Below are 23,310 nucleotides of genomic sequence, written 5' to 3'. Positions count from 1 at the left end.
TAACTTCTGTGCTACCAGGAATTTTATCATCAAGCACATACCGTGGTTACATGTTTTTTTTCACCTGGACTTAGTGCATGTTCTGTAAACAGCAAACCTAGTCTCCTAGGTGATTCATGGCTGGTTGATAGGCTAACATTTCATCATCATCAACAGGTGCCATGCCCAGATTGAGCTTTGACTGCCGTGGCCCGCACACTCCTGTTTCCAGTCAAGTGGATCAATTCATTGGTATTCATTTCCAGTTCTCTGGCTGCTGTCTCCATCACCATTTGCCTTTCTCTTGCTTTCTTCCCTTCAATCTTTCCCATAATTACCATGCTTTCTAACTCCTCTTTCCTAATCACATGTCTAATGAAATCATGTTGCCTTTTCATGATCTCATACATTATTTCTCCTTTTGTGCTTGCTCTGTTCATGACATCCTCATTAGATATTCATTTCGTCCATGATATTCTTTGCATCCTCCTCAAAAACCACATCTCTGCTGCTTCAGTTTGTTTCCTCATGTTACTAGATAGTGTCCAACATTCTGAGCCATGTAACATAACTGAATAAACATAGCATTTCAGTACTCTGAGGCTGGTTGTCATGCCTAGTTTAGTGTTGGTCAGTATACCCTTCATTCTTGTAAAGGTGTCTTTTGCCATCCCTATTCTTCTTTTGATGTTCATGTCGCACCTGCCATCTGATGTCACCCAGCTTTCTAAGTAGCAAAAGTTCTGTACTTGTTTTATATCTTCCCCATTTATTCTCAGCCTGCAGATAGGATTCCCCTTCTTTTTGGATATCACCATACATTCTGTTTGTTTGTTTTATCAACTACACAAAAACATTTGATAAAGTGAAGCACAATAAGTTATTTGAAATATTATGGGAAACTCTAGATCTAGATTCGAAAGACCTCCGCTTAATCAGAAATCTGTACTGGGAACAAAATGCTGCTGTAAGAATAGATGGAGAAGTGAAAATTAAGAAAGCCGTTAGACAAGGGTGTCTTTTCTCCCCTGATTTGTTTAATGTGTACTGTGAAACAACATTACAAAAAATTAGAGACATCTTGGGAATCAAATTTGGCAGTTAAATCAATAATTTCAGATGTGCGGATGACACTCTGTTAATTGCAAGCACGGAGGAAGTAACTACAAAACTTAACTGATATAGTTGTTGAAGAAAGTGCAAAAATGGGTCTATCTATCAATTGCAAAAAGACAGACTGAATGGTGATATCCAAAAAGAAGGAGAATCCTATCTGCAGGCTGAGGCTAACCTTTACCTTTGGTAATTTTGGGACTGAAGTAGTCCATCTCCCATGGAAGGCAACTTTGATGGCATATCTATTGTAGGTGACAATTCTGATATAGCATAGGAGGGCAACATGGCCTTTTGGTGGCCAGACATGCCAGCGTAGGAGAGGATTTGTGAGGTGGGTAACCATCACGAGAAAGGATCAAAGCACATGGTACCTTGCCTATGCCACCAATGTGCTAGAAAACATAACTTGACTGTAGCCATGGAACATAAGACCCTTCTCTAAAGTGTTTGTGTGAAGTCTAATGCTAGCCATCTGGAATATGGAAGAAGGTCCTCTCCTACCGGTACTGTGGGCCCTGGAGGTAGAACCCTGTGAGAACATTGGTGAGACCACATCCAGAGTACCATATGCAATATTGGCCTCCTTAATTAAGGATAAATGTTAACATTTTGGAAGCAACTCCAATATGTTTTTTTAAGACTGATGCATGGAATGGGCAGCTTGTCTTATGATGAAAGGTTTGACATGCTTCTGAAGCTTAGAAGAGTGAGGAAGGACTTAATTCAAATGTATCAACTCCTGTAGGGCCTTTTCAAGGTGAGTGTGAAGAGAAAGTTTCCTTTGCTGGAATGCTTAGAACAAGGAGTTATCCAGTTTAAAAATAAGAGGTTACTTGTTGAAAACAGAGATGAGGCAAAATTTTTTTTCTCAGGAAGTTGCGAGTTTCAAACTCTCTTCCTCAAATGGCAGAGGAAGCAGAGTTTTGATTATTTTAAAGGCAGAAGTTGTTCAATTTTTGATAAAAATTTTTGTTACTGGATCGGCAGGAAAGTTTGTGTTTTCTCTTGTAAAAGTTATGTGTAATTTATGCTTAGCTAATGTTTTGCTTCTGGATGCTAGTGATAAAATTTTGCTTTTGTAAATAAGTTTTTCATCACTCCTGCGTATGCATGTACAATGAACACATCTTTGACTTTAAGAGGAATTTCCAGTCAGATCAGTCATGATCTGAATAAATTGCAGGCTTCAAGGACCCAGCAGCTTGCTCCCAATGTTAGTTCATATTCTTAGAAGAGGCAATCCTTCTCCAAGCTTGGTTACAACTGGTTCTAGTCCAGATCAAGCTGGAGCTTTCATCCAGAATAGACTGAACTGTTACAATGTCATCCAGCAGACATATGTGCATTGAATCCACGGTTCAGATTGACACTTGCAGTATTTCATGGAGATGAAAAAGCAGTTCAAAGAAAGGTTCTTCAGTTCAAACCATTAGCTTAGGTTCTGGGAGACACTGTGTTACACTACCTGACCTACTGAGTGCTTCCAGCACCTTTTGTTGTTATTTCAAATTTCCATATTTGCAGTTTTATTTTAATTTTCATATAATAAGGATATTCTGGTCCTTATTATACCCCTCCTTCCTTTTCTCCCATGATCCACGCTCTTCTCCTGTCAATTCTTTCTTTTCAAGCCCTTTGCCTTTTCCTCTAATTACCGCCCAGCTTCTTACTCCATGCCCCCCTCCACTACCCATCTGGCTTTACCTATCACCCTCCTAGCTTGTCCTCCTTTCCTACCCACTTCCTCCACCTCCTTATTCTGGCATCTTCCCCATTCCTTTCTAGTCCTGATAAAGGGCCAACTGTTTATTCATTTCCATAGATGCTGCTCAACCTGCTGAGACCCTCCAGCATCTTGAGCATGTTATTCTGAACCCTGTCCATCAGTTCTTCTGTTCCCAGCAATGGTGATCATGGTGGTTCTTCATGGTTGAAGAACTGTTGTCTCTCTCACTCACCAACTTCCAAAGGACTATCCCAGTTACAACTCCAGAACAACATTCCTGTAATATTCCTCTCCTTTTATATGTGTTTTTCTCAGGAGAAATCCTCATTCTCTTCCTTTATCTTTCCACACTGCTTCCTCTCCTCTTCCAAATTTATCTCTAATTCGCCTACTCTTGTTCTCCATCCCATATCTCCCCTGTACTTGTTTCGTAGATAACCCTCTGGAACACATAAACTGGTTGGTCTGAAGCCAGCCACAGTTCAAAGTAGTTGAAGAGTCTAATTCACAACGTTCATTGCCAGATGCCTTGCTTAAACATATGAAATGCTTATCTTTTGAAATTATCTATCTAACTGCATTCATGGCAGGGAGCAGGGATATTTTGCATTGTAATGGCAAGTCCTAAAACAAGTGATAACATGTGTAGTGATAGCACATATGCTGCTAAATTCATTTCAAAACAGAAGTTGGTCAAGGGTTCAGCAGTCAGCCAGCAGTGCACACAACTGGGGAAGCACAGGCAGACATCCAGCCCTGTATATGAGCACTAGCACATTTCAATAGGTTAGAGCCGTAGAGTCACAGAACATAGAAACAGGATATTCAGCCCATTTAGTCTGCATCGAACCAGATGGGCCAACATTATATCAGTTGATAAAAGCGTGAAATGGATTCCTGTCTACACAAAACTTAGTGTGTTGAAGATAGTCGAGGAAAAAAATAAGTGAAATGTAAATTACTCATAGTTATACTCAACATAATGACCATAACTCATCTTCTGGTTAAAAATAAAAATCTCAGTTTTGTATTAATAACGTGTCCTTCTCTTAGAGAGTCACTCAGGCTCAAGGAAGACATGACTCCATTCCAGTTTTGAGGGTTCTGAGAAGATTAATAAGGCAATATGTGAATTGAAGATGACTGTCACAGATGGGGCAAACAGGGGGGTAGTTTGAGTGGTGGTGGGTTCCTTTTACAATTTATACTGGGTTTTTGTGTGCTATTGAAGAACAGACTTGAGGTTGTCAATACCATCCCAAATGTTCCTTCCCCTTGTGAAAGGTGATGGGCTAGAGACCCCCATGAGTCAGTGAAGGATTTCTTCTTTTACCATGATGTCCTTTCTAATATCGTGGAATTGGTCCCCCATCCGCCTAAGAATCTATTGCCAAGACTGTGTTTAGAATAAGCTGTCAGCATAAGGAATCTGGTATTGAGTAGGCAAATATGTAATTAGGGGCTCAGTGATGGGAATTTTAGCCTAGCACAGAATACTGGTTAGCTAGCTTATCCTGCCAATGGATTTAAAGGTCTTTGCAGAGCAGCATTGGTGTATTTCTACAATAGTGTGAGAAGGTTCTCATTAGAGATCCAGAAACATGCAACAAACTGTTTTAAATATAAAATTTGCCCCAGGAGAGAGTGGTGAAAATACCATGAGACCATAAGATCATAAGACATAGGAGCAGAATTAGGCCACTCAGCCCATTGAGTCTACTCCTGCATTCCTTCATGGTTGATTTATTATCCCTCTGTAGTGTATTCAATATTTCATTAATATTTGAGTAATTTTGTAGATCTGTTGTTTGATTAAGTATTCATTGTTTGTTTACATAATTAATCATAGGCTACATGTGCGAAGTATGTGAATGGCATACATCATTATGCTACGATGTCATATATGAGCGTTGGCCTAAAGAAAAACCAAGTAGACACATTTCCCGGCTCCTGTGTTTTACTTTAGATTAGATTCTGGAGTTACAAAACACAATGGTGGTGATGAGGAAGCTTTAAAATGAACCTGAAGCGATTACCTACCTGCTGAAGCCCAGCAGGTTTTTTCTTTCGAAGGGGAGAGAAAGAGTGACGCTTGACTTATAAAAAAAGACAGAAAATGGACAAACTCATGGGTTCATAAACAGTGAGTACTGCGTGATTATGTAGGTTTGCGTAAGTAAAATGGCAGAGGCTTTTTAATTTTAAGGGAAACTGTAACAACTCCTTTATTATCAACCAAACACAGCTCATAAAGCGTGGTTAAATACTTCATGTCATTACATCATCACGTCCGTGCAGCCTCTTACTGTGAACCACAACTCAATGTCGGTGGCTGTGAATTATGCAAATGTTTCCACCCTTTATATTACCCTACACAGGACCCCTCCCCCAAGAATTCACCAAAACCGGCATTTTGCAAAGTACCCACAGCATAGACTGAAGTATCAGTGGTAATGGTTATGGGTGTATTGGGGAGTGGGTGCACTGGTATGATCGCATTAGAAAGAGCTTGTTCAGTATCATCAAATGCCCTGGTCATGCCCACTGACCAAGCACGTAATTAAGAATATGTATTTAAATGTACTATACAGGGTATATAGTATATAGTATATACTATACTACATAAGTTCAGCAGCTTGTGGAATGAAGCTGTGATAGAAATTTACCATGCCTAAAAACTTCTGTGGTTTTTTTAGTAGTGGGGGGTTGGTGGGAAGTCTATGAAAGCAGCAACTTTTTATGGGAGGTGTTTGACACCATCTGCAGAATTGCGATGGCTGAGAAAGCCAATGGTTGTCAACCCAAACTGGCATTAATCAGGATTAATAATCAACCTGTCTTGGCGAAAGAGCTTGAAAAGTGTGCAGTGATGTGACATGTGTTCGGATTTGGTCATCCAGGTTAAACAAAAAGAAAATCTATGTCTTGATACAGAGTCCATCGGCTGTTGGAAAATCTGTGCTGCACTTTTCAGTCCAAACAGCATGCACAGAAACTCAGGAAGGCCAAATGGTTTATCACAGCCATTTTGGGAATATCCTCCAAGCACACAGGCATCTGATGGTAATCCCTATCTAAGTCAACTGAAGAAAAAATTAACTTTCTGGCTAAACATGTCAAAAAGTCTTGGATGTGTGGGACTGGGTAACGATTAGGGGTGGTGACCTTGTTGAGCGGTTGGTTATTGCCACATGGGTGGCAACCACCATCAGATTTACTGACTGTGTGTAGGGGTGAAGCCCAGGGTCTATTCGCCCTGCATACAATGCCAAGCCTTTTCATGTTGGCAAACTCAGCATTCAAAGTTGCCAGCTTTTCTGGGTTCAGTCTACGCGCACAGGCATGGAAGGGTGGGCTATTTGTGGAAATATGGTGTTCGGCTCCATGATTTGTGACTACAGTTGAGAAAGTGGGCTTGGTGAGGTTTGGGAATTTGAGTAAACTCATATGCATTGGTGCATGCACTTGACAGAGTCGTTGTGGGGAACTTACTGGGGGAGCAGGGTAATGACCCAAAGTCCTTGACATCCACAAGCTGGCAGTTCTTAAGATCAAATAAAATTCCTTGGGCACACAGGATATCTCAGCTGAGCAGAGGTCTAGCCACTTTAGCCAGGATGAAATCCCATGTGTAATGTTACCCACTGCATCACCCGTTGTGTCTTGTAGGTCTGAATCTTGCTGCCGTTGGCAGCCTCCAGTGAGGTTTTGTCACTCTTTGCTCATCTCGTCAATAGGTGATGCTGGCAGCACACTCACTTGAGCACCCGTGAAACACAAGAAGCATCACCCATATGGGTGTCCATAATGAACAGTAGGCAACCCTGGCAGCTGGAACCCATGGTGTTCACAAACCTCTAATATCCTGATGCGCTGGTACTTCCTGGCATTCGTACCAAAGTGAACATGGTAAAAGCGCAGACCTGGTGTTGTCTGTTTCGCAGCCGGTGGTGTGTGTGTTTGCTGGCGGCCCTGCTGACTGGGCTTATTGAGGTAGGGAAAGGAGGAGTCATTATACACCTCTTCTTGGCTGAGTGTATACTATCAGTCATCTTAGCAAGCTCCCCATAGTCATCCACGGGTGCACTATTGAGGGCTATGCAAACTTACACAGGCGTTTGCTGCATAAAAATTTCCTTAAGGATAAAACAAGGATGATGATTACCTGGGAGAGACAGCATGTGGTCCATTAGCTCTGAGGGCCTAGCATCCCACCAGCCAGCAACTGCTTGGCACACTCAGACTCCAATAGTCCAAAGGTCTGTAAAGGTGAGATTTCAGCGTGCATTATTTTTCACGTTCAGGTGGGAGTTCAAGCAGACTTACCACTCTCACTGCTGTGGAACTGCTGGGCGATACTACTACGAAGATTTCTCACAGCGCAAATTGAGCCTCGGCTTGTACAAACCAAGCAATGGCATTTTGCTCCCAAGACTCTGGCAGTTTCTAAGTGGCTGCATTTGTCAGCATGTTGAATAACTCTGGAATCATCCAAGAGCATTGGGGTCAGAGGCACTTTAAGTTTAAGGGAAACCATAACAACTACTTCATTGTCAATCAAACACAGGACATAAAACGCAGTTAAAAAACATTCACGTCATTACGTCATCCAGCCTCTTAAAGTGAATCCCAGCTCACTGTCAGTGGTTGTGAATTATGCATGTGTTTCCACCAATTGCATTACCCTACAATAACATTTGATGGCTTTCGATCTGTACTCGCTGGAATTCAGAAGGATGAGGGGGATCTCATTGAAACCTTTTGAATGTTGAAAGGCCTAGACGGAGTTGATGTGGAAAGGATGTTTCCTATGATGGGAGAAGACAAGAGGGCACAGCCTCAGGACAGAGGGGTGCCCTTTCAAAACAGAGATGTGGAGAAATGTCTTTAGCCAGAGGGTGGTGAATTTGTGGAATTTGTTGCCACATGCATCTGTGTAGGCCAGGTTGTTGGGTGTATTTAAGGCAGAGATTGGTGAGTTCTTGATTGGACATGGCATCAACAGTTACGGGGAGAAGGCTGGAAACTGGAGCTGAGGAGGAGATTTTAAAAAAAGGATCAGCCATGATTGCATGGTGGAGCAGACTTGATGGAGCAGATGGCCTAATTCTGCTCCTATGTCTTATGGTCTTTTGGTCTCATGGTCTAATAATAATAAATTTTAATAACCCAGAAATGGATGGCTACATCAGAAACATAGACACGTTTGATTGCACAACAGATAGCTGGATGATGTATACTGAATGAATAGGTTGGTAATTTGAAGTTAATAAAAAGAGAGTGTTAGTATTACTGCATACAATAGGTGGAAAAGCATGCAGTTAGCCCAGAAGTTTAACTGCTCCAAACAGACCAGCCAAAATCAGCTTTGCTGATATCATGAATGTAGTGCCAGAACATTTAGAACCAAAACCGTTGTTGATTACAGAATGCTTTAGGTTTCGTAAGCAGAATCAAAAAGAAGGGGAGTCCATTTCTTCTATGGGGCTGATTTGAAGAAATTATCTGAGCATTGTCATTTCATTGACGGGCTTAATAATGCACTAAGAGATTGTGGAATATTACAAGAAAGTACAACTTACATTTAAAAGAGCAGTTGAAATCATCATATCAATGGAAACAGCACACAGAGATGCTCCTGAAATGCAGTCAGGAATGAAGATGAATGTGAACAAAATTGCAACATCTGAACGGAAACCAGCCTGGCTGGACAACTTGTTTTACTGATGTGGCAAGGGCTCACGTACACCAGACCAATGTAAGTTTAAAGGTGAAACTTGCAAAAAATATGACGAAGTAGGATACATGGAAAGAACATGTCAGGCTGACAAAAATAAATGGACTGCACCGGGAAGAGGAAAAGGTAAAAAGTCAAGTTGCAATTTTCAAAGAGAGCACCAATCTGCATGCTGTTGATAAAAAATTTGATAATGATGAGAGCGACACAGGGTTATATGGGTTAGCCTTGAGATTTACAAAATGAAAACTAACAATAGACATGTAATATGGCTTACACCAGAAGTGAACGGCAAATTAATTAAAATGGAACTGGATACTGACTCGTCTGTTTCAATCATTCCATAATATGAGTTTGAATGGTATTTCAAAGATGTGAAGCCTGCAGATACCCAACTAAGAAATTATGCTGGAGAAAAGTTAACTTCTGTGCGACTGACATTCATAACAGTGAAATACAACCAACAAGACACACTTGGCTTGTACGTGGTAGAAACAGGAGGACCAGCATTATGAGGTTGTGATTGACTGAGATTGGAAATCCACCAACCATTTGCATGCCACATCACCTGCAATAGAGGCAACTGAAAGTGAATTAAGAAAAGTACTGGATGATGCCACAGCAGTGTTCAAGGATGGCGCTCAAAGATATCAGGGGTAAAATAATGTAAAATGAAAATGCTACACTCAAGCTTTACAAAGCCCACCCAGTTCCTTATACCATCTATGATATAGTCAGTGAGCTAGATTGCATGGAAGCTGAAGGAATTCTTTCCATGGCTGTGTGGAGCCCATAGGCAACTCCAATGGTCACAGTAGCCAAGAAGGATAGGTCTTTCAGTATCTATGGTGATTTTAAGGTCACCATCAACCCAGTACTGAAAGTAGATAAATACTCTCTGCCCAAGATAAAGGTTATTTTTATAAACCTTTCTGGAGGGAAGCACTTCAGCAAAGTGGACTTAGCTGAGTCCTACCTACAGATGGAGATGGAAGGAAAGTCCAAAGTGTTTCTCATCGTGAACACTCACAAAGGGCTTTATTGCTATGATAAGCTCATTTTTGGAGTAGCATCTTCACCTGCACTCTGGCGATAACCATGGACAAGGTGCTGCAAGTTTGCACAGGTACTCAGTGTCACTGGATGATATCATTCTTACCTGTGAGGGTGACAATGAACATCTCCAAACTCTCAAGACAGTGTTATAAAATATTAGAAGATTATGGGCTCAGAGCAGGATGCAACAGGAGTAAATTCTTTAAACAATACATCACTTACTGCGGTCACACTGTTGAAACACAAGATTTACACAAGAGTGCTGAGAAAATTCAAGCAGTGGATGCCTCAAGGCCAAACAATGTGTCACAGTTGCGGTCCTTTTTAAGAATTGTTTATTAACCAGGATCCTGCCAAACCTGGCTACGGTGCTCCATCCCTTGAACTCATTATTGGAGATTGGGAAGAAATGGCAATCGACAAAGCAGTGTGAGGTGGCTTTCCAAAAGGATAAGGAAATGGTGACATCAGACACTGTACTCACACATTATGATCCACATTGTCCAGTGAACCTCACCTGTGATGCCTTGCCTTATGGTATAGGTACACTCATGTCACATATTATGAGTGATGGAAGTGAATGCCCCATCATGCGCCCTTATCACTGCAGAAAAATATTATGCACAGATTGACAGAGAGGCCTTGAGTCTGGTCTGGGGTGTAAAACATTTCAACGAGTACTTGTATGGGAGAGAATTGATCATCAACCACTAGTGTCCGTTTTCAATCCTCAGAACTGTGTTTCACGAATAGCAGTAGCACTAATGCAGAGATGGGCTCCGTTTCTTGGAGGGTGCAATTACAAATTCGAATTCAAGAGGGTGACTGATCATTGAAACGCTGATGGATTGTCCCATTTACACTTGGAAAAGGAAATACTTGAAAAAGTTACAAAGAAAGACACTCCTCTTGATGTATTCTCTCTGATGCAAATCGAAAGGCTCCCTGTTATGGCAGAGGTGATCCAAAGGGAAAGTAGAAAAGTTCCACACTGTCCCAAGTCTACATGGCAAGCCAAGGTGGTTGAATGTGCAGCAAAAATTCCAATTCCCCATTTTAACCAGTGCTGTGGTGAACATGCCCTTTGCAAGGGGTCACCTTCTGTGAGGATTGAGAACTGTTGTATCATCCAAACTGAGAGCTAAAGTGTTGGAGGAGCTACATGCCAGTCATCTAGGTGTGGTCAAAATGAAAGAGTTTACTCAAAGTTTTGTCCAGCTGCCTGGGATAGATTAGCAGATCAAGCAGCTTGCTATACGCTGATCGGGATGCCAACACATCCAGAAGCTGCCAAGTGCAGTGCCTTCGCATCCCTGGGAATGGCCTGCATTGCCCTGGCAGAGGATTCATGTGGATTTTGCTGGACCGTTCATGGAAGCAAGTTTCTTGGTAGTAGTGGATGCATCTAGAAAGTGGACAGAGGTGTTCCCACTAGCCTCCACTACAGCCTCACACACCACTGGTGTGTTGAGAAGCCTCTTCTCAAGGACCGGTGTTCCAGAACACTTAGCGACAATGGGCCACTGTTTGTTGCAGAACAGTTTCAGATATTCCTGAAACTGAGTGGAATAAGATATATTACATCTGTACAGTACCATCTGGCTATAAATGGCTTGACAGAAAATTTTGTCCAGAGTCTGAGGAATGCATTGCGAGCAATGTCAGCAGAACACACTACACGGACACTGATTCAGAAGTTTGCCAATTTTCTTGTTGTATATCACAGTGCAGCACACTCCGCAACCAACAACACATCAGCTATGCTGTCCCTGTGTTGTCCGTTGCACTCATACTTGTGTCTCCTCAAACCCAATATCAGAAGGAGTACACAGGAGACAAATTGAGGGCTCCTCAAACAAGGAGGTTCGATGTTTCACTGCTGGATAAACAGTCCTGGTGAGGAACTTCAGCGACAGTCAAAACTGTGTACTTGGAAAGATCAAGGACAGAACTGGACCACTCTCCTACACAGAGGAGTTTGCGTCTGATGTCAGCTGAAGGTGACTGGTTAATGAATTAAGGAAAACAGTCTCAGTTGTCAAAGAAGGAAGGTGTCAAGAGCTGTCAGAACCACTTCTTGTCGTCCCAGAGACAATTCTTACAACCACCACGGAGGAAGAACCATAACCTGAGATTATTTCTCAGCCATAATTCTCACCTGCCAAGCAGAGTGACCCCTTTTTCAAGAAAAATGTTATCCCTCACGTGCAAGAAATGCTCCATAGTGATTCTGTACTGAGTTGGAGTTGATAGCTTAGCATGGAAAATTGTAGTGCATTCAATATTTCAGCAATAATTGAATAATATTGTGCATATATATTGCTTGATTAAACATTTTTCTTTGATTACATAATTAATTATGGAATATATTTAAGAAGTACATAAAGGGCCTACGTTATTACACCATCATGTCCTAAGTGAAAGCCTCATAAAAGAAAAACTAAGTAGAACCTTATCCCAGCTCCCATGGTTTTCTTTCGATTGATTTCTGGAGTTACAAAACATAGCACTCTCAATCCACTTTCCTGCCTACTCTTCGTAACAGTTGATGCCCTGATTAACCAAAAACCTATCAACCTCTGCTTTAAAGGTACTCAATGACTTGGCCTCCACAGCCATTCATTCCAATGAATTCCACAGATTCACTATCCTTTGGCTAAAGGTATTCCTTCTCATTTTTTTCTAAATGGACGTCCCCCTATTTTGAGGCTGTGCCCTCTGGTCCTAGACTCATGCACTATAGGAAACACCCTCTCCACATTCATTCCATTTAGGCCTTTCAATATTTGATAGTTCTTAATGAGATCCCCACTCTTTCTTCTAAACTACAGTGAGTACAGGTGCAGAACCATCAAATGGTCCTCATACATTAACCCCTTCAATCCTGGAATCTTTCTCGTGAACCTCCCCTGGATCCTCTCCAGTGTCAACACATCTTTTCTGAGATAAGGGGCCCAAAGCTGCTCACGATACTCCAAGTGCAGTCTGATTGATGCCTTATAAAGTCTTAGTATCACATCCTTGCTTTTCTATTAGGAGGGAGGAGAAGATGGTGGCGCAGTGCAGCGCGCGCGGCCGTTCCGAATGAATATCGATTATGTGTAACTAGGGGCCGTGCACAATCCGGATTTGATGGAGACAGCTGTGAGAAGCGCAGAGGAACATCTGGGCTTCTGAAATGCCTGCTTCGCTGCCGCTGCTGCTGTGCGATCGACAATCTCCAGAGACAAAGGCCCCAAATCCTTGGCTTTGTGTATCACCTGTTGCCAGGGTTGGGGTCGAAGCACTTGGCAGAGATGGTGCTTGGTGCTCGGTGTTGAAGAGGTGGGTCAGAGGCTCGGAGTTTTTTGGACGGACTCGGAGTCGGACTGTGGTCAGATGCTTCCAGGATGCTGCACCAGCAAGTTGGCAGTGCTGGAGGTTTACCGTCTACGTGAGATGATGGGACTTTCGAGAGACTTTGAGACTTGTACTGTGCCGTGGTCTGTTCTTATCAAATTATGGGATTGCTTTGCACTGTTGTAACTATATGTTATAATTATGTGGTTTTTGTTAGTTTTTAAGTTGGTTTGTCATGTGTTTTCGTGATATAATTCTGGAAAAATATTTTATCATTTCTTAATGCATGCATTACTAAATGACAATAAAACGGGCCTGCGTGTCCTCATAATCATAATATTCTAGTCCTTTCAAAATGAATACTAACATTGCATTGTCTACCTTACCATCAACTCATTCCACAAGTTAACTTTAGGGAATTCTGCACAAGGATCAAGTCTCTCTGTACCTCTGATTTTTTAATCTTCCCTGTAACTAAAACATAATCTACAACTTTATTCCTTCTACAAACATGCATGACTATACACTTCCCTAAATTATATTCTATCAGCTACTTCTTTTCCCATTCTCCCAATCTGTCTAAGTCACTCTACAGACTCCCTGCTTCCTCAACACTAAGTACCCCTCCATCTATCTTTGTAGCGCTGCCAACATAGCCACAAAGCTATCAATTTTGTCATCCAAGCTGTTGACATCTAATGTGAAAAGGAGCGGTCCCAATACTGAACCCTGCAGAACACCAATAGTCCCCCACAGGCAACTAGAAAAGGCCCCCTTTATTCTGACAATCTGCCTCTTGCTGGTCAGCCAAATTTCTATCCATGCTAGTATTTTTTTTAATACCATGGGCTCTTACCTTGTTAAGTAGCCTCATGTACCTTGTCAAAGGCCTTTTTAAAATCTAAGTTAACAACATCCACTGACTCTCCTTCATCTATCCTGCCTGTTATTTTGTCAAAGAATTTTATCAGATTTGTCAGGCAAGAAATCCCCTTAAGGAAACCATGCTGACTTTGGCCTACTTTATCATTAGCCTTCACGTACCCTAAAATCTCAACTTAATAATGGACTCCAACAACTTCCCAACCACTGAAGTCAGGCTAACTGGCTTATAAATTTCTTTCTTTTGCCTTCTTTCCTTCCTTCAAAAAGTGACATTTGCAATTTTCCAGTCATCTGGAACTATTCCAGAATCTAGTGATTCTTGAAAGATCACTACTAATCTCTCCATAATCTCTTCAGCTACCACTTTCAGAACCCTGGGATGTAGTCCATCTGGTCTAGGTGACTTATCTACCTTCAGCTCTTGCAGCTTCCCAAGCACCTTATCCTTAGAAATAGCAGCAACACTCACTTCTGCCCCCGACACTCTTGAATTTTCCACAGTGAAAACTGACACAAAATACTTATTAAGTTTATCTGCCATTTATTTGTTCCCCATTACAACCTCTCAGTGTAATTTTCCAATGGATTAATATCCAATCTTGCCTCTCTTTTATTTTTTTTTGGTATCCTCTTTTATTTTATTGACTAGCTTTCCTTGATATTTCATCTTTTATTTCCTTATGGCATTTTTAGATTCCTTCTTTTGCTTTTTAAAAGCTTCCCAATTCTCTAACTTCCCACTAATTATGCCCATTCTTTTGCTTTTATGCTGTCTTTGACTTCCCTTCTCACCCACAGTTGTCTCATTCTCCCTTTAGAATACTTCTTCATCATTAGGATATATCTATCATGTGCCTTCCAAATTGGCTCCAAACACTCCAGCCTTTGCTGTTTGCCATCATCCCTGCTAGTGTCCCCTTCCAATCAACTTTGGCCAGCTCCTCTCTCATAACTCTGTAATTCCATTTATGCCTCTGTAATACTGACTTTATCTTCTCCCTCTCAAACTGCAGGGTGAATTCAATAATGTTACAATCACTGGCTCCTAAGTGTTCCTTCACTTGAGTTCCTTAATCAAAACTGGTTCCAATCCAGAATTGCTTTTTCTCTAGTGGGCTCAATGACAAGTTGCACTAGAAAGCCATCTCATAGGCATTCTTCAAATTCCATCTCTTGGAATTCAGCATCTATCTGATTTTCCCAATCTAGCTGCATATTGGAATCCTCCTTGATTTTTGTACCAATGCCCTTATTACATGTTTTTTCTATTTCCCATTGAAATTGATATTCCACTTCCTGGCTACTGTTCAGGGGCCTGTATTTAACTCACACCAGGATATTTCATGCTTGCAGTTTCTTAACTCTACCCACAAGGTTTCTACACCTTCTGATCCAATGTCACCTCTTTCTAAGGAATTGATTTCATTTTTCAGAAACAGAGCCACCCCACCCATCTGCCTACTTGCCTTTCAATACAAGATGTATCACCCATCTACTATCTAAAGCCTGCACTCTGGGTGTGACCACCTCGGTTCATCTATGTTTCATCTATGAGGTTTTCGGGGTCCTGGATGGTTCCCAGTACACTCAACTCCAGTTCCAGTTCCTTGACCTTGTCAGTCATGATCTGAAGTTGCTTGCACTTCCTGCAGATGAAGTCACCCCAGTGTCTTCTTACCATAATGTTCCATCTCATCACAAGTGGGTGACCAACCTGTAGCTAGTTTCTTTGCCTTTCTCCTGCTAAAGGAAAACGTGTTTGTTAATATTTTTAGAAGGCATTACCCACTTGTTGCAAGTTGCTAAACCTGTAATGTAAATGTGCTATACCACAATGTTGGGGAAAGAAAAGTTATGCGGATCTTGGGTTTTCTGTAATTTAACCTAGTGAACTATTGGATTCTCCAGGGGAATTTATGATGGTGCACCCCCAGACAAATGGTTACCAAAAAGCATCAAAGTAAATGAAGGCACTGTTCAGACCTGGGATAAAAAAAAATCACTGAAGAGCAAATGACTGAGCTGGGTGTGATGTTATTACATTTGTACGGGGTGATTGATAAGTTCATGGCCTAAGGTAGAAGGAGTCAATTTTAGAAAACCTAGCACGTTTATTTTTCCTACATTTGCACACTTAGTCCAGCAGTCATGGAGCATATGGATACCTTCTCTGTAGAAGTCAGCGTCTTGGACCTCCAGAAAGTGGGCCACAGCAGGGGTGATTGATAGGTTTGTGGCCTAACATAGGAGATGAGTTATTAACTTCAAACTTTCTGTGTAATCACTCAAAGAGTTGAACTGCATGTGCATGTAACGAGAGCTGTAACCCATCTCCTTCTACCATAGACTACCAACTTATCAATCACCCCTGCTGTGGACCACCTGAAGGTCCAAGATGCTCTTGTTAAATGCACGTGCAGTTCAACTCTTTGAGTGATAATGCAGAAAGTTTGAAGTTAATAACTCATCCCCTTCTACTTTATCAACCTATCAATCACCCCTGCTGTGGACCACTTCGACAAAGAAGGGATCCGTATGCTCCACGACTGCTGGACTAAGTGTGTACATGTAGGAGGGGACTATGTTGAAAAATAAATGTGCTAGGTTTTCTAAAATTGACTCCTTCTACCTTAGGCCATGAACCTATCAATCACCCCTCGTATTTCCACTCACAAGTTGGTGCAGATTGCTGTATTACTAATTTACTATGTTAATTTTGTGCATTTAGTCATACAATGTCTAAGTTCCATCACAGGAGATATTATAATGCAAAAATTGTTGGTGAGCTTTTAAACGTGGGTGATCAACAGCTTGGCAAAAGAGGTAGAATGTATAAGAGGATAAATGGAGAAATTCAGGGAAGCAAGACCAGGCCATAAGACCCAAATAGTTCCAGATACAGACGTGGAGTGATTAACATCAAAATAGAGCAATGTATAGTATGGATGGAAGTGGTTATAAAGAGAAGGAGAGGAAATCAGGATGATAGGAATTGAGTAAACTGTGACCATATTGAATCAAATAACTGACACAAAATGCTGAAGGAACTCAGCAGGTCAGGCAGCTGAGGGTCCTGCTGAAGGGTCTCGGTCCAAAACATTGACTGTACTCTTTTCCACAGATGCTGCCTGGACTGTGTGTCACTTGGATTTCCAGCATTTGCAAGTTTTCTTTTGTCCATATTCTTTTGTCCTGCTCCACGAGGCGAGGGAAGAGATTGCTGAGCCTCTGGCTAGGATCCTTATGTCCTTGTTGTCCATGGGAATGGTACCGGAGGATTGGAGGGAGGCAAATGTTGTCCCCTTGTTCAAAAAAGGTAGTAGGGATAGTCCGGGTAATTATAGACCTGTGAGCCTTACGTCTGTGGTGGGAAAACTGTTGGAAAAGATTCTTAGAGATAGAATCTATGGGCATTTAGAGAATCATGGTCTGATTAGGGACAATCAGCATGGCTTTGTGAAGGACAGATCATGTCTAACAAGCCTGATAGAGTTCTTTGAGGAGGTGACCAGGCAAGGCATATAGATGAGGGTAGTGCAGTGGATGTGATCTACATGGATTTTAGTAAGGCATTTGACAAGGTTCCACAGGGTAGGCTTATTCAGAAAGTCAGAAGGCATGGGATCCAGGGAAGTTTGGCCAGGTGGATTCAGAATTGGCTTGCCTGCAGAAGGCAGAGGGTGGTGATGGAGGGAGTACATTCGGATTGGAGGGTTGTGTCTAGTGGTGTCCCACAAGAATCGGTTCTGGGGCCTCTACTTTTCGTGATTTTTATTAACGACCTGGATGTGGGGGTAGAAGGGTGGGTTAGCAAGTTTGCAGACGACACAAAGGTTGGTGGTGTTGTGGATAGTGTAGAGGATTGTTGAAGATTGCAGAGACTTTGATAGGATGCAGAAGTGGGTGAGAAGTGGCAGATGGAGTTCAACCCGGAGAAGTGTGAGGTGGTTCATTTTGGAAGGACAAACTCCAAGGCAGAGTACAAAGTAAATGGCAGGATACTCGGTAGTGTGGAGGAGCAGAGGGATCTGGGGGTACATGTCCACAGATCCCAGAAAGTTGCCTCACAGGTAGATAAGGTAGTTAAGAAAGCTTATGGGGTGTTAGCTTTCATAAGTCGAAGGATAAAGTTTGAGAGTCACAAGGTAATGATGCAGCTCTATAAAACTCTGGTTAGGCCACACTTGGAGTACTGTGTCCAGTTCTGGTCACCTCACTATAGGAAGGATGTGGAAGCATTGGAAGGGGTACAGAGGAGATTTACCAAGATGCTACCTGGTTCAGGGAGTATGCATTATGATCAGAGATTAAGGGAGCTAGGGCTTTACTCTTTGGAGAGAAGGAGGATGAAAGGAGACATGATAGAGGTATACAAGATATTAAGAGGAATAGGTAGAGTGGACAGCCAGCGCCTCTTCCCCAGGGCACCACTACTCAATACAAGAGGACATAGCTTTAAGGTAAGGGGTCAGAAGTTCAAGGGGGAGATTAGACGAAGGTTTTTTACTCAGAGAGTGGTCGGTGCATGGAATGCACTGCCTGAGTCAGTGGTGGAGGCAGATACACTAGTGAAATTTAAGAGACTACTCGACAGGTATATGGAGGAATTGAAGGTGTGGGGAGGGGGTTATATGGGAGGCAGGGTTTAAGGGTCGGCACAGCATTGTGGGCTGAAGGGCCTGTACTGTGCTGTACTATTCTATGTTCTATGTTCCAGACTACTTACTTGAACAATTTCCATATTCAAGACAATGGGTTTTTATGCAGTAACATCTGACGTAACTTCAAGGTTTTGCAATGCTAAATCTGACATAAGCAAATGCAAATTAGGGAATCTCCTTGGAAAATCACACCCCTCCTTGTAGGCCTTGTGCTGTCCTGGCATCATCACTGAAAGTCATTTATATACTTTGTGAGATTTCTTAATGCAATGACACCTGAAGATTTTGCACGTTTACAGGTCTAAGTAAATATTTAGCCACACAGTGTCATGTTAATTATCTATCAAGTGAAAAGCAGCAACCTTCCATATTCAAACTGCCAATCCAAGTTTATTCTGACAATTTGTCAGTCAGCAACTCATTTACACCTGGAGTTGGGAAATGCTCTGAACACCTCTCCAAAATATCACAGAAATACTGTGTCCCAGGGTAGCCTGCTTTTTGAGGCTCATATATCTTCCAACTAAATTCAGCATGTCTACTTGAGGCTTGTAATTCTTGTAGCTGTAGAACAACAATGGGCTTACTTTAAAGAGTACAGGATCATGGCATCCGAGGCCTAGTAAAAGGCAGGGTTTTAATTGCATGGTGCTGTTAATAAAATGGATGGATTCACATTTATAGTCTCTCAGCAGGAACTTAATATGAAAGTGGTGGTCCAAAGAGTCCCAGGTGGGAATCAGGAAGTGTATGTGTAATGCCCGACACCGGCCCCCTAGGCCTGAGTCGACATAGTAGTAGTAGTTGTATGGGCAGAATTGTGTATCACAGAGGGCTGATCCACAGTGGTGCTAAAAAGTTTGAGAACCTGTAGCATTTTCTCTATTTCTGCATAAATATAACCTAAAATGTGATCAGATCTTCACATAAGTCCGAAAACTAGATAAAACGAAACCAATTAAATAATTAACACAAAAGCATTATACTTCCTCATTTTAAAAACACAAACAACAGGACTTCTGCAGATGCTGCAAATTCAAGCAACACACATCAAAGTTGCTGGTGAGCGCAGCAGGCCAGGCAGCATCTCTAGGAAGATTACAGTCGATGTTTCAGGCCGAGACCCTTCGTCAGGACTAACTGAAGGAAGAGTTAGTAAGAGATTTGAAAGTGGGAGGGGGAGGGGGAGATCCAAAATGATAGGAGAAGACAGGAGGGGGAGGGATGGAGCCAAGAGCTGGACAGGTGATTGGCAAATGGGATATGAGAGGATCATGGGACAGATCTCCCTCCTGGCACTTATCCTTGTAAGCAGAACAAGTGCTATACATGCCCTTACACTTCCTCCCTTACCACCATTCAGGGCCCCAGACAGTCCTTCCAGGTGAGGTGACACTTCACCTGTGAGTCAGCTGGGGTGATATACTGCGTCCGGTGCTCCTGATGTGACCTTCTATATATTGGCGAGACCCGATGCAGACTGGGAGACCGCTTTGCTGAACACCTATGCTCTGTCCGCCAGAGAAAGCAGGATCTCCCAGTGGCCACACATTTTAATTCCACATCCCATTCCCATTCTGACATGTCTATCCACGGCCTCCTCTACTGTAAAGATGTAGCCACACTCAGGTTGGAGGAACAACACCTTATATTCTGTCTGGGTAGCCTACAACCTGATGGCATGAACATTGACTTCTCAAACTTTCGCTAATGCCCCACCTCCCCCTCGTACCCCATCCGTTATTTATTTTTATATACACATTCTTTCTCCTTTTTCTCCCTCTGTCCCTCTGACTATACCCCTTGCCCATCCTCTGGTTCCCCCCCCCCGTCTTTCTCCCCAGACCTCCTGTCCCATGATCCTCTCATATCCTCTTTGCCAATCACTTTCCAGCTCTTGGCTCCATCCCTCCCCCTCCTGTCTTCTCCTATCATTTTGGATCTCCCTCTCCCCCTCCCACTTTCAAATCTCTTACTAACTTTTCCTTCAGTTAGTCCTGACGAAGGGTCTCGGCCCGAAATGTCGACTGTACCTCTTCCTAGAGATGCTGCCTGGCCTGCTGCGTTCACCAGCAACTTTGATGTGTGATACTTCTTCATTTATTTATTGAGAAATATGATCCAATATTACAAGTATTTGTGGGGAAAAGTATGTGAACCTTTGCTTTCAGTAACTGGAGTGACCCCCTTGTACAACAATAACTTCAACCAAATGTTTCTGGTAACTGTTGATCAGCCCTGCACATTGGCACGGACAAATTTTAGATTATTCCTCCTTACAAAACTACTTCAACTCTGGGATGTTGGTGGGCTTCCATGCATGCTTCAGGTCATTCTACAACATTTCTAAAGGATTAAGGTCGGGTCTTTAGCTCGGCCATTCTAAAATATGAATTTTCTTCTTTTTAAACCATTCTGTTGGTGATTTACTTTTGTCTTTTGAATTATTGTTTTGTTGCATGTGACGGATTGCTACCCTGACATTCTCCTATAAAATTTCTTGATACGATTTTGAATTCATTGTCCCCTCAACGACTGCAAGCTGTCCAGGACCTGAGGAAGCAAAGCAGCCCCAAATCATGGTGCTCCTTCTATCATGTTTCACAGTTGGGATGACGTTTTGGTGTTGGTGTTGGTGTGCAGTGCCCTTTTTCATCCAAACATAGCAATATACATTTCTGCCAGAAAGTTCAACTTTTGTCTCACTTAGCCACAGAACATTGTCCTAGAAGTGTTGTGGAACATCCAGGAGGTCTTTTGCAAACTTGGGACGTGCAGCAATGTTTTTTTTTTGGAGAGCAGTGGTTTCCCTCATGGTGTCCTTTCATGAACACCATTCTTGTTCAGTGCTTTTCTCATAATGGACACATGAACATAGACTTTATAAAGTTCCAGAGATCTCTGCAGGTGTTTTGCTGTTACCCTTGGATTTTCTTTCACTTCCTTCTGCATTGCTTGTTGTGCTGTTGATGTGATCTTTGTAGGATGCCCACTCCTAGGGAGAGTAGCAACAGTCCTGAGTTTCCTCCATTTGTCGACAATTTCTCTTACTGTGGACTGAAGAACACTCAGCTCTTTAGAAATGCTTTTGCAGCCTTTTCGAGCTTCGTGCATCTCTACAATTCTTCTAAGGGCCTTTGAAAGTTGATTTGATAAAAGCACGATGCACATAAACAGATCTTTGTTGAGAAGAGCAGGCTCTGCCAGTAACCTGATTTTGTTTGTCTTTTTTATAAGGCAGGGCACCTCTACAACCCACACTTTCAAACTTATCTCATTGAACGGAACACCTGACCCCAAATAGCTTTTGTAGAAGGATTACCCCAGAGGTTTACATACTTTTTCCAACAAATACAAGTAATATTGGATCATTTTTCTCAATAACTAAATGAACAAGTATAATATTTTTGTATAAATTATTTAATTGGGTTCTCTTTATCTAGTTTTAGGTGAAGCATATTTATGCAGAAATAGAGACAATTCTACGGCTCTCACGAACTTTCTAGCACCACTATAATTAAGAAAATCTGGCATCAACATCTGGAATGCACACAATTAAATGCAAAAGGCGCTGTTGCTACAAGTGATTTTCTACTCTTTCACGAGGAGACATGGTTTGCAATCAGAGTCAGCATGGCCTGCAGAAATCAAACCAAGTTCTGGTCCTAAATTATGACGTACTCTCAATTTAATGAAGTTCTGAAGTTGTCATATTTTGTTGCAAGGAGTGGAATTGAATTTTTAAAAAGTTCTTGAATTCATAATTATTTCTCAACAACCTGTTACTATGGAAAACAAATATTATGTACATTGTTATTTCCTTGGGGACATATTCCAAATTTCATGTTTTCATAACATGTTACTACCCGTACCACATGCTAGTGAGGCCAGAACTAAAAAAATGATGCAGTTTAACACGTGGCTAAAGAACTGGTGTAAGAGGGAGGGCATAAGATTTTTGGATCTCTTCCCTGTACAAAAGGGACAGTTTGCACCAGAACTAGAGGGAGCTAATATCCTAGAGGGAAGGAGTATTAATGCTGCAGGGTTGGATTTAAACTAGAGTTTCATGGGAATGGGAACCAGAGTGCCAAAACAGTTAGTGGAGAGTTGTGGAGACAGATGTTGGTAAGATCTCAGACAAACTCAGGAATCAAAAGTTGGAGAACGGTGCGACTAGTGTCAACGTATTTTTCAATGCAAGAAGTATTGTAGGGTAGGCAGATAACCTCAGGGCATAGATCAACATGTGGAATTAGAACATTGTAGATATTAGCGAGACATGGGTGGGGGGGCAGGACTGACAGCTCAATATTCCAGGGTTCCATTGTTTTAGACATTTCAGAGTGGGAGGGATTAGAAGAGAACAGGAACTAGTCAGGGAAAATGTCATGGCAGTGCTCCATCAGGACAGACTGAAGAACTTGACTAGTGAGGTGTTATGGGTGGAACTGAGAAATAAGAAAGGTATAACCACGTTAATGGGGCTATATTACATACCACCCAACAGTCCTAGCAACTTAGAGGAACAAATTTATAAACGACTCGCAGACTGTTGCAAGAAGCATAAAGTTGTTATATTCAGTGATTTTAAATGTTCACATATTGACTGGGACTCCCATTCTGTAAAAGGACTAGATGGGATAGAGTTTGTCAAGTATGTTCGGGAAAGGTTCTTTCAACAGTACATAGGAGTCCCAATGAGAAATTGTGCGATATTGGATCTGCAATTAGGGAATGAGACAGGGCAGGTGACTGAAGTTTGTGTAGGGAAACACTTTGTGTCCAGTGACCATAATGCTAATTGTTTC

This window comes from Mobula hypostoma, chromosome 8, assembly GCF_963921235.1.
Source record: "Mobula hypostoma chromosome 8, sMobHyp1.1, whole genome shotgun sequence".
Taxonomy (NCBI): Eukaryota; Metazoa; Chordata; class Chondrichthyes; order Myliobatiformes; family Myliobatidae; genus Mobula; species Mobula hypostoma.
The sequence above is the reverse complement of the archived record's forward strand: the minus strand, read 5'-3'. Positions refer to the sequence as shown.